Source organism: Phascolarctos cinereus, unplaced genomic scaffold (assembly GCF_003287225.1).
Source record: "Phascolarctos cinereus isolate Bilbo 61053 unplaced genomic scaffold, phaCin_HiC Scaffold_2;HRSCAF=192, whole genome shotgun sequence".
NCBI classification, from domain to species: Eukaryota; Metazoa; Chordata; class Mammalia; order Diprotodontia; family Phascolarctidae; genus Phascolarctos; species Phascolarctos cinereus.
In genome coordinates, this window is record NW_027555625.1 from 145,156,964 (window position 1) to 145,173,420 (window position 16,457).

A 16,457-nucleotide genomic window follows, 5' to 3' on the forward strand; every position below is an offset into this window, starting at 1 on the left:
ATCTTTGATAAGGGCTTGGTGTTCAAGATATATACATCCAAGAGTCATACATTATAAATATATTTTATATATATATACATACACACAAATGTATATACACACACATACACATACACACATATGACAGCTAAGAGGTATGTAGAGTAGTATAGGGTGCTAGACTTCTAATCAGGTAGGAACTAAGTTCAAATACTGCCTCAGACACTTAATTGTGTGACCCTAGGCAAGCACAAAACTTCTCTCAGCTTCAGTTTCCTTATCTATAAAATGGTGATAAGAAAAGGTTCTATTTTACAGGGTTCTGATGGGATCAAATCAGAGAATATGTAATGCTTTTTGCAAACCTTAAAACCTATATAAATGACAGATATTAAGGCCAAAGGCCACTCCCCACCAGATAAGTCATCAAAGATATACATTTTCAAAAGAATTACAAAATATTAACAACCATACGAAATAATGTTCAACTCACTAATAAGAAGTTTCATCTCATACCCAAGATGACAAAAGGTGGAAATAACCAGTGTCAGAAATTATGAATATGACAGAGAAACATGTATACAATGACTACGATAATGTAAATAGAAAGAACAAGAAACACAAAACAATACAAAATGAATTGCAGAATTATAGAGTAAAGGCTTTGTCTCAAAGAAGAAATTTGAAAAGACACATCTTCCTACTCCTTGGCAGAGGCAGGTGTATAATGCTGGCAAGATGTCAGGTTTTTGGATATATTAATCAGTTTTGTAGAATTTTTTTCATTTCTTCCTCTTTTTATAAAAAATTCTTGATTATAAGCAATGGATCTCTGGGACAGAGAAGGGGAAATACATTAGGGAAAACCTAGGCAATTTAAAAATAAGAAAACATCAATAAAAATCTAATTTTTTAAAAGAGACCTGGGTGTGTTTTAGAAGGGTGGGGAAAAGAGTAGATAGATAAGACAAAGACTGAGAAAAATGGAAAGTGGGAGAAATTTCATGAGGCAAACTTTGGAAGAAGATGGGAGACTATGGATCAAGGGTATAAGCAGAGGATTAATCTTAATAAGGAGAGCCACTTTGTTCTCCTAGATTGGAGTAAGAGTGGAAGCTAGTAAAATAAAGGAAAATTCTGAGGTTTTGAATAGGGAAGGAAAAGGAACTTCTTTAAAATGACAAAACTTTCCTTTGACCCAACAGTAGCACTTCTAGGGCTGTATCCCAAAGAGATCATACAAATGGGAAAGGGACCCACATGTATAAAAATATTTATAGGAGCTCTTTTTGTGATGGCAAAAAATTGGAAGTTGAGAGGATGCCTATCAATTGGGGAATGGCTGAACAAGTTGTGGTATATGAATGTAATGGAACACTATTGTGCTATAAGAAATGATGAGCAAGCAGACTTCAGAAAAACCTGGAAAGATTTGTATGGTCTGATGCAGAGTGAAGTGAGCAGAACCAGGAGAATGTTGTACACAGTAACAGCCACGCTGTGCAATGACTAATATCGATAAGACTTAACCCTTCTCAGCAATGCACGGATCTAAGACACCTCCAAAGGCCTCATGACGGAAAATGCTATCCACATCCGAAGAAAGAACTATGGAGTTTGAATGCAGAGCGAAGCATACGATTTGCTATTTTTTTCTTCTGTTGTGTTTTTTTTCCTCTTTCTGGTGGTTTCTCTTATTGGTTCTAATTCTTACTTACAACATCACTAATGTGAAAATATGTTTAATAGGAATGTATATGTATAGCCTATATCAGATTGCACTGTCTTGGGGAGAAAAGTGGGGAGGGAGGGGGAGAAAAATTTAAAACTCAAAAGCTTACGGAAGTTGATAAATTGTTGATAAATCAAAATAAATTATTAAAGTTTAAAAAATGACAAAACTTTTTAGGAATACATTACACATGTGAAAAAAATATACTTTTATGTCAACAGAGCACTTATTATTTATAAAATATTGTCTTCAAGCAGGGGCTTTCAAGAACACCTGTCTGAACTGAGGCCATTTAGTGGTATAAGGAGTTTTTTGTCTAGAGGGGCACAGTTGGTTTACAAAAGCACAAGTTAATCTTGCTCAGAACACAGTATTTTTCTATGTTCTCTACTGCCTTAGTGAGCTAACAATTTTTTAACTGAAAAGACAACTAGAAACAAATCTAAATAATGTAAGCATTTCTATAAATAAGCAATCATTTAAATATAATGGGGGGGGAACTCCACAGGAATGGAGGTCATGAGATCTGGGTGACCTTGGACAAGTTGTTTCAGTTTTCTCCACTGTAGTTTCTTTATCCATAAAATAGGGAGGTTGGTATAGGAGATCTCTAAAGTCCCTTTTAGCTCTAAATTTCATAAATCAATGACCATCTAAATCACTTAAGCCTTTTAAAACAATAGTAAAAATAAGAGTGGGTAGTTTCAATACCAAAGCTATACTATCAAAGATGTTTAAAATCTTTGTTTTGCCTCCATTAAGTGGATGAAACTTGGGTTGTGTATTTGAGTATGAAAGTTTCGTGTTGAACATCTTTCTGAAAAAATGCTGACTTTTGCTTAAATAAATTAATAAGAATAAAACAGATTAACAAAATGAAAAATAACTTGCTAAAATTAAATTTTTGGTTTTTTGCAACCAACTAGAAGGTAAGGCAAGCAACATCCCATTCTTTGTTTAAATTCAAATCAAGAAAGCTTTTGTGCTCCTTCTCCTTTCAAATTTCCATTCCTGTTGCCATAGGAACCCCCTTGCTGACAGCTCTTCAAGCATAGCAACAGGCCAAGCTTAGCTAGGGGTGTGAAAAGGGGAAGGAGTCAAAGGCCAGAATTTGACTCATGAGAATCAGAATGCCAACCTCTGTCACTCCACAAAGGGCCTGGTAACCATAGAAACTATAGGCTGTACAAGGCTGAAAGGGTTTGAAATATCATCTCTACATCCACCAAATGTGAAATGTGCTTAAAAATACACAAACACTAACCATTTTCCCTGGAGATCAAGTTAGGAAAAGTCATAATTAATTAAAATTATTTTTAAAAGCATCTCTCTTATTTATATCTTTCAGTGAAAATAAGGACCTAACTTTAAGGTCTCCAACTTTACTTATCCTTTCATTAAATTATTTCTAATTTGCCTAACAAGTATGACCCCTGAAACTTCCTTTTCTGCCTTGTCTTGTTAGTTTTTAAAAATTTCTTTCCAGCTTATGAAATGTTCAACTATCCTAACATCTAACTTATTGATAGTTAAAATGTCTGTTTCAGAAAGTTAAAAGGAGCTCTTCCTCTAGCTGTTTATACGTTTGATTCTTCTTTAAGAAGCCTTTCCAAGATGCTGATCACATGAGCTACTTCTGAATTATAAATATCTCAGAAGATAAAATCCATACAAACTGTTAAAAAAAACTACTTGGAGAAATTATCTAGTTTTTTTAAAACTATATTGAAATTAGATGAAAAAAGATAAACGTGAAAAATACAAATTATGTGTGTAAAACACTTTGCAAACCTCAAAGTACTATGCAAACGTGAACAATTATATGTTAATGAAAATAGTGCTAAGCTGGCTTAGCAAAATAATAATTGTATATATTCGTTACTATTTTTTTAAAAACAAAACCAAAAAGCAGCAGCTTTACAAGTACATAGATTTGGAAGGTAACACAGAACAAAGCAAATGTAGTAATTTGTTACTGTTGTTTTCTTAGCTTAATTATATATATAATAATATATAATGCCATATGTAATATATAATGTTATATATATATGTATAATATATATGTACAATCAAGAGGGTAAATGGATCAAATTTCAGTGTTTTGGTTGGAAATACACATTGTTTGGTTCACTGGTGTCAGATGTAAATGTATTTCTCGTAATGACAATACAACTTTAAAGTAATTGAAGCGATTAAATTTTTTCTATCCATTTTACAAGTTTTTCAAAAGATAGTCTTGTTAAGTAACATGTAATTTTTCAAGGAAAATGGCTATTTTAAATAGGTTATTTTGTTTAGAAGTCAGAAATAAATGTGGTCAATTTCCAAATCTCTAGCTTCCTCTTGAGTGGTTCTGGAGCCACTTTACCCCTCTGTCTCACAGTATTTAGAGAAATAAACTCATTATTACCCTAAGAAAAATAAAATAATAAAAATAAATCTATACAAAAATATATAGATGTACACCTATATTTATATAAATAATTTTATTTTGGATTAGCAATTGTTTAAGAATATCTTTTTTGTAGATTATTTTGAATTGATTCTTCAATCCCTCCAGGAATTGCTAAAAATCATAGAATAGCAGAGTTGGACTACAGAGGCCATCTGGTCTAATTCATGCTTGAACAAGATTTAACTATATAACATATGGGACATGTAGCCTTTGTTCAAGTAAAATGGAAACTGCTAATTCCTGAGACAATTCATTCTACTTTTGGATGGCTCTGATTGTGAGGAAGTTTTTCCTTACATCAAGTCTAAATTTACCTCTTTGCAACTTCTACCCACTGCTACTTGTTCTCCTTTTTCAGGCCAAATATAACAAATCTAACCCCTCTTCCACATGACAATCCTTCAAATACAACTAATATGTCTCCCCTCCCAAGCCCCCTTCTCCATGATATAATTCAACTAATCTTCCTAGGGTATAAACCCAAGGCCTTTGACCATTCTGGTTGCCCTCCTCTGACTGCTCTTTATTTTATCAATGTCTTCCCTCAATTTTACCCAGAGCTGAAGTATGGCAAGGCCAGGCCTGATCACAGTGGGCCTATTACCAAATTAATCCTGCATACTAAGTTCTTAATGCAGCCCAAGACTGACTTAATTATTGGCTGTCATATTGCACTGTTTATTCATTCAGCTTACAATACATTAAAGTCCTCAGAGACCTTTTGAAGACAAAATGTTGTCTAGTCACACTCTGTCTTGTATATGTGGAGTTGATTCTTCAAACTTAAGTATAACACTTTGTTTTTAATGTCATTAGTGTTACACTATTATTATGATACCAATACAAGGTATAGATGTTCAACAATGTTCAAAAATTATCTGATCATATATGCCTCCTTTGTGCAACTGTAAGGCAATAAGTAATTCCTTCTTAGCCAAGCTTCTCTGGACTTCATTGCCATGACTCAGATACCTTCTCACCCCAGAACCTCCCTCAACCCATTTGGCTTTCCCACTCCAGAACTTCTCTCTGCTGTGTCAGCCCCCTTCTCCCATTAGTGAGTTCCTTCTTGAGCCACCATTTTAGGGATGGACCCAGATCCAGGTCAGCCATACTTCAAGATGCTGGTCGCACTGCCTCACCTTGTAAAGAGCTGATACGATGACAATTTTCCTTGAAAAAATTTTTGAGTAAGGATACAGTAAAGATGAAAGCAAATAAGTAAAGCTAAAATTACTAAATATACTGTCACTTCCAGATCCTTTCTCTGCCATTATTACTTAACAATCTATTTTCCTTTGAGGTTCACTCCATCTATCCATATTATCTAACCCAACCTTGTTTCAGTCATCTACTTGGCCTTTCTCCCATTTTCCTCTTCCTTTTATAAGGAGTTTAAGATTTATTCACAATATTTCTCCCATTCCCAACCCTTGCTCTTACATTTGGGTATCTCGATATAAAAACTAATGTCACTTCAAACGCCCTGATCAACTTCAATTTCCATAACTCACATTTCTTTGTACTCCCAAATCTACATATTTAGCCCTCTCATCTCTCTTAAGTTTCAATTCTGTACTGCCAACTGGTTATTTCCACTTGGATCTATAGTAGCCATCTGAAACTCAACATAATCAAAACAGAACTCATCACCTTTCCCTAATTCCTTCAATGCTCTCCTTTCTCCCTTCTACCTCTTAGACCCTGTAGTTTCTTTCAAGACTCAGTTCAAGTGCCTCCTTCAAGAAATCAAGTGATTTCCTTAGTTATTAATTCCCCTTGCTCCAAATGGCTTATTCATTTTTGTATATATCTTGTATTTATTATGTAGATATACCGTCTCCTCCAGGTATAGGCTCCTTGAGAGCAGGGACTACCTCATGTTTGCATCTGTACTCCTAGGACAGTGCCTGGAATACATAATAGTAATAATAACAATAATAATCGTTAGCATTTATATAGTGCTTTAAGGTTGTTGGCAAAGTACTTTACATGTTTCCTTTGATTATCACAACTGTGAGACAGGTACCATTATTAGTCCAATTTAACAGATGAGAAAACTAAAGCCAAGGGAGGTTAAGTGACTTCCTCAGGACCACAAAGCTAGTAAGTGTCTGAGGCAGAATTTGAACTCAGGTCTTCCTGACTCCAAGTCCAACATTCTTCACTGAGTGACCTAACTACCTATATGGAAGATCCTTAATAAATGCTTGTTGACTGAATTCTCCCAAAACTTGCTGCTCCAAAATGTTGAGGAGAAAACCATCTCTTTGTTCAATCAAGGGTTACAACCTTGGAGTGACTCTTCATTCTCTCCTAATCCCCCTATCCAATTTATTGCAAAGTCCTAGCAATTCTAACTCCACAGAATATCTCACCCATCCCATTCTTTCTACTCATGTGGCTACCACCCTAGTTCCCTCATTACCCTAGGCTCTCATCAATTCTCACCTGGGCTATTTCAACAACCTTCTAATTGGTCTCCTTGACTCCCATCTCTTTACTCTTTAATCCATTTTCTAGGCAACTGCCAAAATAATCTTTCTAAAGTATAGATATGATCATGTCACTCCACTGTTTGAACATTCTCAGTGATTCCTTTTGCCTCTAAGATAAAATACAAATTCCTCAGCTGGGCACTTAAAGTTCTTTACATTCTGGTTCCAGCCTATGTTTCCAGACTCATTTCACGTTGCTTTCTTTCAGACACTACATTCTAACCAAAATGGCTATTTTTGTTGTTTCCTGACCTCAGAACTCTTTATGCCATTTGTCTCTTGTACCTGGAAAGTACTTCTTCCTCACCTCTGTCTCTTGGAGGACTTAGCTTCATTCATTTGTGGCTCAATTTAAATATACTACATCCTATGGAAAACCTTTCCTGATCCCTTTAAGTTGTTAGTACTCTCTCTGTCTTCCAATTAGCTTGTTTGTACTTATCTGGGTAAATGTTGTATAAGATTTAGAGTCAGAGAACCTGGGTCTGAATCTTGACTCTGCCATTCACTCCCCTGTGGGACCAAATCACTTGATTTCTCTAGGCCTCACTTAGGATTTCTTATCTATAAAACAAAGGGGTTGGACTAGATGATCCCTAAGATCCCTCCAGTTTAAATACTATGATTCTATGAATCCCAGTTGTGATTGTTCAATTTTTGAGTTGTGTCCAATTTTTTGTGACCCTGTGGACCATATCACGCCAGTACTGTCCATGGAGTTTTCCTGGCAAAGATTACTGGAGTAGTTTACCATTTCCTTCTTTAGTGGATTAAGGCAAAAAGGTTAAGTGATTTACCCAGGGTCACACAGCTAGTAAATGTCTGAGGACGAATTTGAACTTGGGTCTTCCTGTCTCTAGGCCCAGAGCTCTAATCACTGAGCCACCTTTGCTGCCTCATGAATCCTAGGATTGTAGTATACAAGCACCTTGAAAGAAGGGACTGCTTTCTACTTCGTCTCTGTATCTCCAACACCTAGTAGTGCTTTACACACAGTAGGCATTTAATAATTGCTTGTTGAATTAAACTGAACCTTATCTCACAAATTCACAAAGCAAATAGTTTAACAAAAAGTTAAGTCATCTCTTTTCTATTTTAATTAAGTTGTATACCAGAGCCTAGAGTACCCTAATTTCTACAAATACCTGAAAAATCAAATTACAGGTTTAAAGCATGAAAATTCTCACTTTAATTAAAAGTTTTCAACATAATTTCAATTTACATAAAAATAACACTCAAGCAAGATAGAAGAGCCACATTCCTGGTTTTTAGATTACTATATGTATCTTCATGAGGGCAGTGCTATTTATACCTCTGGCTACCTACGATGTCTTAGATATAAAGTATGTGCTAAATAAAACTGCTACTTTCAAAAGGCTCTCTAGGTATTTTCTCAGGCCAGAAAGAAACTAGTAGAATTCAATTAAGGAAGTCCAACTCTGGTGCCACTAAGAAGCGTTAGAGTTTACTTTATATCAAAGACAACGTTGGCATACTGCAAAATCTATCAGATTCTTCTTATGTTGGAAAAGCTTCAAGTATGGGTCCAGCAATGGACCCATATGTTATGGGTATGCTATTTATTTATTTATTTATTTATTTAGTTAGTTAGTTAGTTAGTTAGTTATTTTTTTTCCATACGCTTTTGAGTTGAAAATTTTTTCTTCCCTTTTCTCCCCCTCCCCCTCCCCAAGACGGCACACAATCTGACCTAGGCTTTACATTTACATACCCATTAAACATATTTTCACATTAGTGAAGTTGTAAAAATTAAAACCAATAGGAGGAACCATCAGAAATATGAAACAAAACTCAACTGAAGGTAAAAATAAGTGAGAGCAATTCGGCTTCCATAGTTCTTTCTTTAGATGTGGACAGCATTTTCCATCCCGAGGCCTCTGGAGATGTCTTAGATCCTAGTAATGCTGAGAAGGGTTCAGTTTAACATTCTTAGTCATTGCATAACGGCTGCTATTGTATACAAAGTCCTCTTGGTTCTGCTCACTTCACTCAGCATCACACCATATAAGTCTTCCCAGGTTTTTCTGAAGTCAGCCTGTTCATCATTTCTTATAGAACAATAGTATTCCATTACATTCATATACCGCAACTTGCTCAGCCATTCCCCAATTGATGGGCATCCTCTCAATTTCCAATTCTTTGCCACCACAAAAAGAACTGCTATGAATATTTTTGTACATGTGGATCCTTTTCCCATTTATTTGATCTCTTTGGGATATAGCCCTAGAAGTGCTATTGCTGGATCAAAGGGTATGCACATTTTTGTAGCCCTTTGGGCACAGTTTATGGGTATGTTATTTAAGGACCAGATTACCTAAATTTAGAGAGGCTCTTTACCAGATGGACTGCAGGGTGATACATTTTCCAACTATGACAACCCTCAAAGACAATTGTTAAATTATAGCGAAGTTGAAATTTGCAATGGTTAAAAATGGCCTATATAACAAAATTACACATCCTTGAACTAAGTTCTCTTTTTGTTTCTCCTTTCTTTTTTTCCTTTTCTTCCTCTACTTCTTTTATCCCTCTTTTCATGCTTTCCTTATTTTTCCTATTCTTTAAAAGTTTGCTTCTCTATCAAAGATTAAACTACAGTGGAAGTATTAGTGGCTGGGCCTCCTCAATGAAAAAAAAAGGGGGGGGGTAACTATCCATAACCTCTTCCAGGAGTTGATCCTACCTTTGGAATAGGCTAGAACCGAGAGGGGCTAAGACTATGTCCCTGGTGAGCCCATTATTCCACTTACTTGATAAAGCAAAGTGGTCATACCATTATCTACTCCCTCCAAAAAAAGAAGGGGAGGGGGATAAACAACTCCTTCCACCTGATGCTAGCAAGAGTGCAAACTGTACTGTTCAAGCTTCAAATATATTCCCCATCACCAATTTAAACATGGCTTCATTAAACACAGTATGAGAGGCAACAAAGAATAATGATGCTTCACATTTTGCACAGCACTTTATAATTTTCTCAGAGGTTCACACACGTATATTTACATTACTAGTTGTGTAACCTAGGCAAGGTCATTTAACCTTAGAGCTTTTTAGTTTCCTCATCTGCTTAAAATGGGATTAATAGCAGCTCCCTCCTTAGGTGATTGTATCAAATGAGCTACCACACGTAAAGATTTCAAATGAATTCTGAAAACTTAAAGAACTATTTAAATGTCAACTATTTTTATTATTATCTCTGTCTTCATGATAATTCAACTGAACAGGTCTATGAAAAAGGCAAAGCAGATATATACACATAGGAGAAACTAGAGAACAGAGAAATTATGCGATTTGCCTAAGGTCACACAGCAAGTGACTAGAATAATTAGGATTAATAAGAACATAGGTTTACTGAATCTTGCCCCAGTGTTCTTCCATTACACAATGCTTCTTTCCCCTTTAACCCTGTACTAAAACAGACAGTATAGGGGGAAAGTTTTCAAGTTCTTTAATGCACCTAATTATGACTACCTCATTATGTGTAGGCCCAAAATTGTTTCATGCTGGATAGCTCTTATTATTTCAATTTGTTTATTTGCCTGCTCAAAATGACCTGAGAGGTTCTATTGAAGGGATAATCAAAGGTCCCTGATATATAAGGGGGAAAAAAGAGCTACAACCAAATAAAAATTAATTGTGTTAATACAATTTTTAAATCTTTATTTTATTTTTCTCAATTACATGTAAAACTTTGGAAGATTTTTAAAAATTTGTTGTTTTTTTTTAAATTTTGAGTTAGAAATTCTTTCCCTTCCTCTATCCCCTCCCCCTGCCTTGAGAAGGCAAGCAATTTGATGCAGACTATACATGTGAAGTCATGTAAAACATATTTCCAATTAGCCATGTTGCAAAAGAAAACCCAAACCAAAAAAGAAAAGTTTAAAAAGCATGCTTCAATTTGCATTCAGACTCCATCAGTTCCTTCTCTAGAGGTACATAGCACTTTTCATTGTAAGTCCTTTGGAATTATCTTGGCTCATTACATTGCTGAGAATAACTAAGTCATTTACAGTTGATCATCATACAATATTACTGTTACTATGTATAATGTTCTCCTGGTTCTGTTGACATCATTTTGCATCAGTTCATGTAAGTCTTTCCAGGTTTTCCCTGAAAGTATCATGCTCTTCCTGAACTATAGTATTCAATCACAATCATATATCACAACAACAGCCATTACCCAATTAATGGACATCTCCTCAATTCCAATTCCTTGCCACCACAAAAAGAGCTACTATAAATATTTTTGTATATATAGATCTTTTTTCCTTTTTCTTTGATCTCTTTGGGATACAGACCTAGTAGTGGTATTGCTGGGTAAAAGGGTATGTACAGTTTACAGACCTTTGGGAATAGTTCCAAATTGTTCTTCATAATGGTTGGATCAGTTCACAACTTCACCAACAGTACATTAGTGTCCCAAATTTTATCCATCCCCTCCAACGTGTCATTTTCCTTCCCTGCCATATCAGCCAATCTGATAAATATGAGGAGGTATCTCAGAGTTGTTTTAATTTACACTTTTCTAGTTAATAGTGATTTAGAGCATTTTAAAAATATGACTATAGATAGTTTTGATTTCTTCTGAAAACTACCTATTCATATAATTTTGACCATTTGTTAATTGGAGAATGATTTATATTCTTATAAATTTGACTCAGTTCTCTAGATATTTGAGAAATGAGGCCTTTATCAGAGAATTTGCAGTAAAAATTTTTTTTTCTCTAGTTTTCTTCTTTCCTTCTAATCCTAGCTGCATTGGTTTTGTTTGTGTAAAACCTTTTTTAATTTAATGTAATAAATATTATCCATTTTATATTTCATAATGCTCTCTATCTCTTGTTTAGTCATAAATTCTTCCCTTATCCATTGATCTGATAGGTAAAGTTTTCCATGCTAATTTGCTATATTTATGATATTTTAATAGTCATGAAATGACAAGTTAGAAAAAAAAACTAGATTAATGACTGCCATTCCAGAATCAAACCTCTCTGTATATTCAGACCACCAACTTGTCAGAGCAAAGTAAACACGAATACCAAACTAGAAAAAAAAAATGAAAACATGGATTGCAATCGAGGCAACTTCAACCTGAAATAGGTTTCAGATTTATTTCAATTACTGAAATAAGCTGTTAATACTGAAAAAAGAAAAACGAACACAAATATGTAAATGATGACCATTTACTATGGAAGTTTAGTTGATATAAATCAATTACCATCATGAGGAGACTAGAGAGTCAGTAAGTTTACCTGTGCTAGACAAAGCTATGGCAGCCAGGGGCAATAGGGCCTTACATATAGTAAGTGATTAATAAACATTTGTTTAACTGGACACCAGTTTAGAATATGAATTGATTTATAAAATTTTATGAAAGAGGATGGAAGAAGATTATAAGTAGTATCATCCATAAGGCTACAAGAAAGAGTTGTGACAAAATTGAGTTTAAAGAAAGCTTGGCAAGAGATCGAAATAAGCAAAATCTTAACTGAAAGCATTTAAGGATAAAACCAAAAAAGCAAAAAATAGATGGGGAAAAAAGGAAAAGGTAAGTCAGGATTTCTATAATAAGCTTTAAAAATATTTTCAGTGAGAGTCCAACCATAAAATTAAACCCTAACATCATTTGTCTATAGGCTGTATGTACTCTGGACTTCCTCTACCATGCTTTAGCTCCTCATCCTGAAGACTCATTCCAATTGTGGAATTCATACATTAGAAGTACCTGCTGCTCCTGTAGCATTTCTCTCTGACTGGATGGCTCCTCCCCAAACCTCCATTTAAGGTGAATGCTCTGGCCAGCCCTAACTTATCCCTCTCTAAGCTGCACTCCAGACTTTCTCTACCATGTACCTTCCCCCTTTAGTCTTTTTCAGTTTCTTCTATGTGTTGTATACTCCATTAGAATGTAAGCTCCTTGAGGGCAGGGATTGTTTCTTTCTACTAGTATTTGTGTTCCCAGAGTTTAGCACAGCTCCTGGCACAGAGTAATTGGTTAGAAAATGTTTATGACTAACATCATAGTCCTGGGTGTGTTCCTGAGAATATAGCAGTGAAGAAAAGATGGGAAGATAGCGGAACTAAACCAAAAATATACAGAGGTTTATTTTTGGAGGTGGCAATAGAATGCAAAATTCCTAAGGATGGAGGCTGTCTGACTTTCGCATTTGGGTTCCCTATATCTAGTAGAGTGCCTAGCATATAGTAGGCATTTAATAAATGCTTGTTGATTGATGACATAATTTTGAAGACATTAAGAAATTGATTCTTCAAGTATCAAAGAGGATAGAAAAGAATAGGAATAAATCTCAAGCTTGATTAGTCCTGTTTTCCTCTCCAACAGCAACCTAGAAAATATCATTAACTATCAACTCATACATCTATTTTCCTATCTACATAAAATTCTAATTAAAATACAATAATCTATATTCACATCCAGGACAATCTTAATGAAAATGAGATGTAAACAGGGAGGTTTTTGAAAATGATATTCTACAGCTTGTAATGATATTCTACAGACTGTAAAGATGTTGATGATGACTATTACTACAGTTATCCCTTCCATATCACGATTTTCCCCATCATGGTTTCAAAATATTGTGGGTCAGCATAAGAAATTACATGGGAATTTTTTGGGAGTTTTGCAGAAGCTGCAGATGACACAAAACATTTGAAAACTCAGAAACGCATAAAATATAAGTCTAGTATTGTATAATGTAGCCTATGACTAAATACTCAACCCAAATTTTAGAATAAGCTACTGTAAACATCCTGCAAAAAAATGAAAGAAAGAAAGAAAAAAATTCAAATGACTTCTCAGGTACAAAGGGAGGGCCAAAAAATTTTACATGGATTTTCCAGATCATGGGGGTACCACACCCCTACCCCCAATGATGTGGAAGAGATTTTTCAGCCCTTTAAGTAAATCCAAACTTCACAAATCTCCTTAATAAAAGGATTTGTTCAGTAAAACTTGGACTCAGTCAAAAGGCCGCACCCAAGGACTAAAGGGCCACATGTGGCCTCAAGGTCGTAGGTTCCCCATCCTTGTTCTAAACAACAATAATAATGACAACAACAACAGCTAGCATTTATATGGTGCCCATTATATGGTAGGCACTGTGCTAAGCACTTTAAAAATACTATTTTGATCTTCCCTCACAACAGCCCTGGGAGGTAGGTACTATTATTGTCTCCATTTTAAAGTTGAGGAAACTGAGGTAAATAGATTGTAAGTGACTTGCCCAAGATACATTGCTAGTTAATATCTGAGGCTGGATTTGAACTCAGGACTTCCTGAGTCCAGGCCCAGTGCTCTACCCACTGTGCAACCTAGCTTCAAAAAAAGGTATATAGCTGACTAAATACCTTTACAATCACAGAAGTCAATCAAAAAGAATTTGTTAAATACCTACTGTTTTCTAGGAACTATGATAGCAGTGGAGATACTAAGACAAAAATGAAACAGTAGCTGCCCTCAAGAAGTTTTCAGTCAATCAGGAGAGATGTTTACCTATGTAAATGTATAAATAAGTACATACAGAATATATACAAAATAAATGCAAATTTGTTTAGGTATTGATGGGCTTGGGAGGATCAGGAAAGGCTTCAAGTAAAAGATAGTGCTTGAACTGAATCTTGAAGGAAACAAAGGCTTCAAAAAAGCAGAGGTAAAGGAGGAGGGAATTGCAAGCATATGGAATGCCCAGTCCAAAGGCATGGAAATGGGAGATGGAGTGTCATATATAAAGAACAGCAAAAAGGCTTGTTTGGCTAGCTCGTAGCATAAAGGAAGGGAGATAATGTATAATAAGGCTAAAAAAGCAGTTTGGGGCTATGGTGTAAAGGGCTTTAAAAGCTGAACAGAGAAATTCTCATTTTAATCTAGAGTTTATTATAGAAGGGAGTGACATGGCCAGGCCTGTGCTGAGCAAAATCCATTTGGCAGCCACATAGTCAATGGATTGAAGTAGGAGTGTCTGGAGGCAGGAGGACCAATAAGTAAGCTATCGTATTTCAGGAAAAGGGTGACGAGGTCCTCATTGGAGGTGGTGGCTATGTGAGCAGTGAGAAGGGAAGGATGTGAGCAAGGCTGTGAGTATAGGAGTGGCATGATTTAGCAAATGACTGAAAGGGCTGAAGAAGACAAGATCCCACTGTGCTTATTTGCTGACTATACAAAAGCATTTTTCTTGGTAGATCAAAAGGCAACCTTAAAGGCTGAGTCAACATTTTAAATTTTTTCTCCTATATATAAATCAAAATAGGACAATATACACAGAAGAAGCCTGGCTTCCTGGACCTTGAACCATGTACCTGTAATAAATCTGGAAAACTAGAAAATATTCTAAGAGAAGTTAGGTTTAGATCAACATCTCACACCATATACCAAGAAAAGCTCCAAATGCATACATGACTTAGATATAAAAAGTCACATTATAAATAGATTAGAGGAACACAGAAGAAATTGCCTTTCACATCTATGGAAAGAATAAGAGTTCACGATCAAACAAGGGCGAGAGAATCAAAGAAGATAAAAAAGACAATGTTGATTATAGAAAAACAAACAGTTTTCATACAAACAAAACTATTACAAAATTAGAAGGGAAACAGGCAACCAGGTTAAAAAAATCTTTGCAGCAAATTTCTCTGTCAAAGGACTCATTTCTTTTTTCTATTTTTTTTTACTTAAAAGTTCTCTTTTATTATATTGAATTCAATAATGCTTTTCTAGACATCGTAGTTTTTCCAGAAACTATTTGCTTATCATCATGTCATCTGTTTAAAAACATTGAACACATAATTTATAGAATAAGATTCTGTATTTTCTGAAATGCAAAAAACCTCAGGCAATGGGGTGGCTAGGTGGCGCAGTGGATAGAGCACCGGCTCTGGATTCAGGAAGACCTGAGTTCAAATCTGGCCTCAGACACATAACACTTACTAGCTGTGTGACCCTGGACAAGTCACTTAACCCCACTGCCCAGCCGGAAAAAAACCCAAAAACCTCTGGCAACTTTCCTGGTTATAATCTGTATGCTTACTATCAAACTGCCAAATTTTAATTTAATTCAGGTTATTCTTGAAAGCTAAAATATGCAAATAATTCAAATACCTTTACAAAAGTATGAAACTAATTTATCAAGAGGAAATGTAGTTATCATTCTTGTTACTCTTGTTGAGGAAAGAAAATATCCTCAAGACTCCAAATACATAACAATGATAAAAGATTATGCAAAGGCATACTGTTTACATACTTAAATTTTGGTCTCAGCAACCACTTCATTTCATTTATAGGTATAGTCTTATATACATGCTCTAAGTTTTGTGTCTTTTTGGTACTATTGCCAGACTCGATACTTGATACTCTCAAATAAATAGTATAAAATTTGACCAAAAAAATCTTTTCTTCAACACTTATGACTATTGCCTATGTTTACAAATTTTTTAAAATCTATGTATATGCTGTAAATTTTATTATTGCGAGCCAACTTTTATATTTCAGTTTAAGATCTGTTAACCAAATCAACAGTATGACATTTGCCTAATTTACCATTTAATTAAGAAGATTATATTAGGCTACTCAAAGTAGAATGTTCTAAACAAATTTTAAAGCAAAAACAATTGTCAGGGCACTTCACCTAACATTCTTCATATATACAGTATTTTTTCAAAGTATAAGTTATTTTGGTTGAATCACCTGCAACAATGACAACAAAAGGTGCCCTATAGTCCTTCTAACTAGAAGGGACGTTAATTTACTGAGGCTTAGAAAGCC

At 35.0% G+C, this 16,457-nt stretch overlaps 1 protein-coding gene across 1 annotated transcript in view; it reads right to left on the reverse strand.

Annotated features, from left to right (window-relative positions):
- FZD3 (frizzled class receptor 3) overlaps positions 1 to 16,457 on the reverse strand; it is a 76,387-nt gene that overhangs the window by 38,028 nt on the left and 21,902 nt on the right. The gene's annotated exons all lie outside the window — the stretch shown is intronic.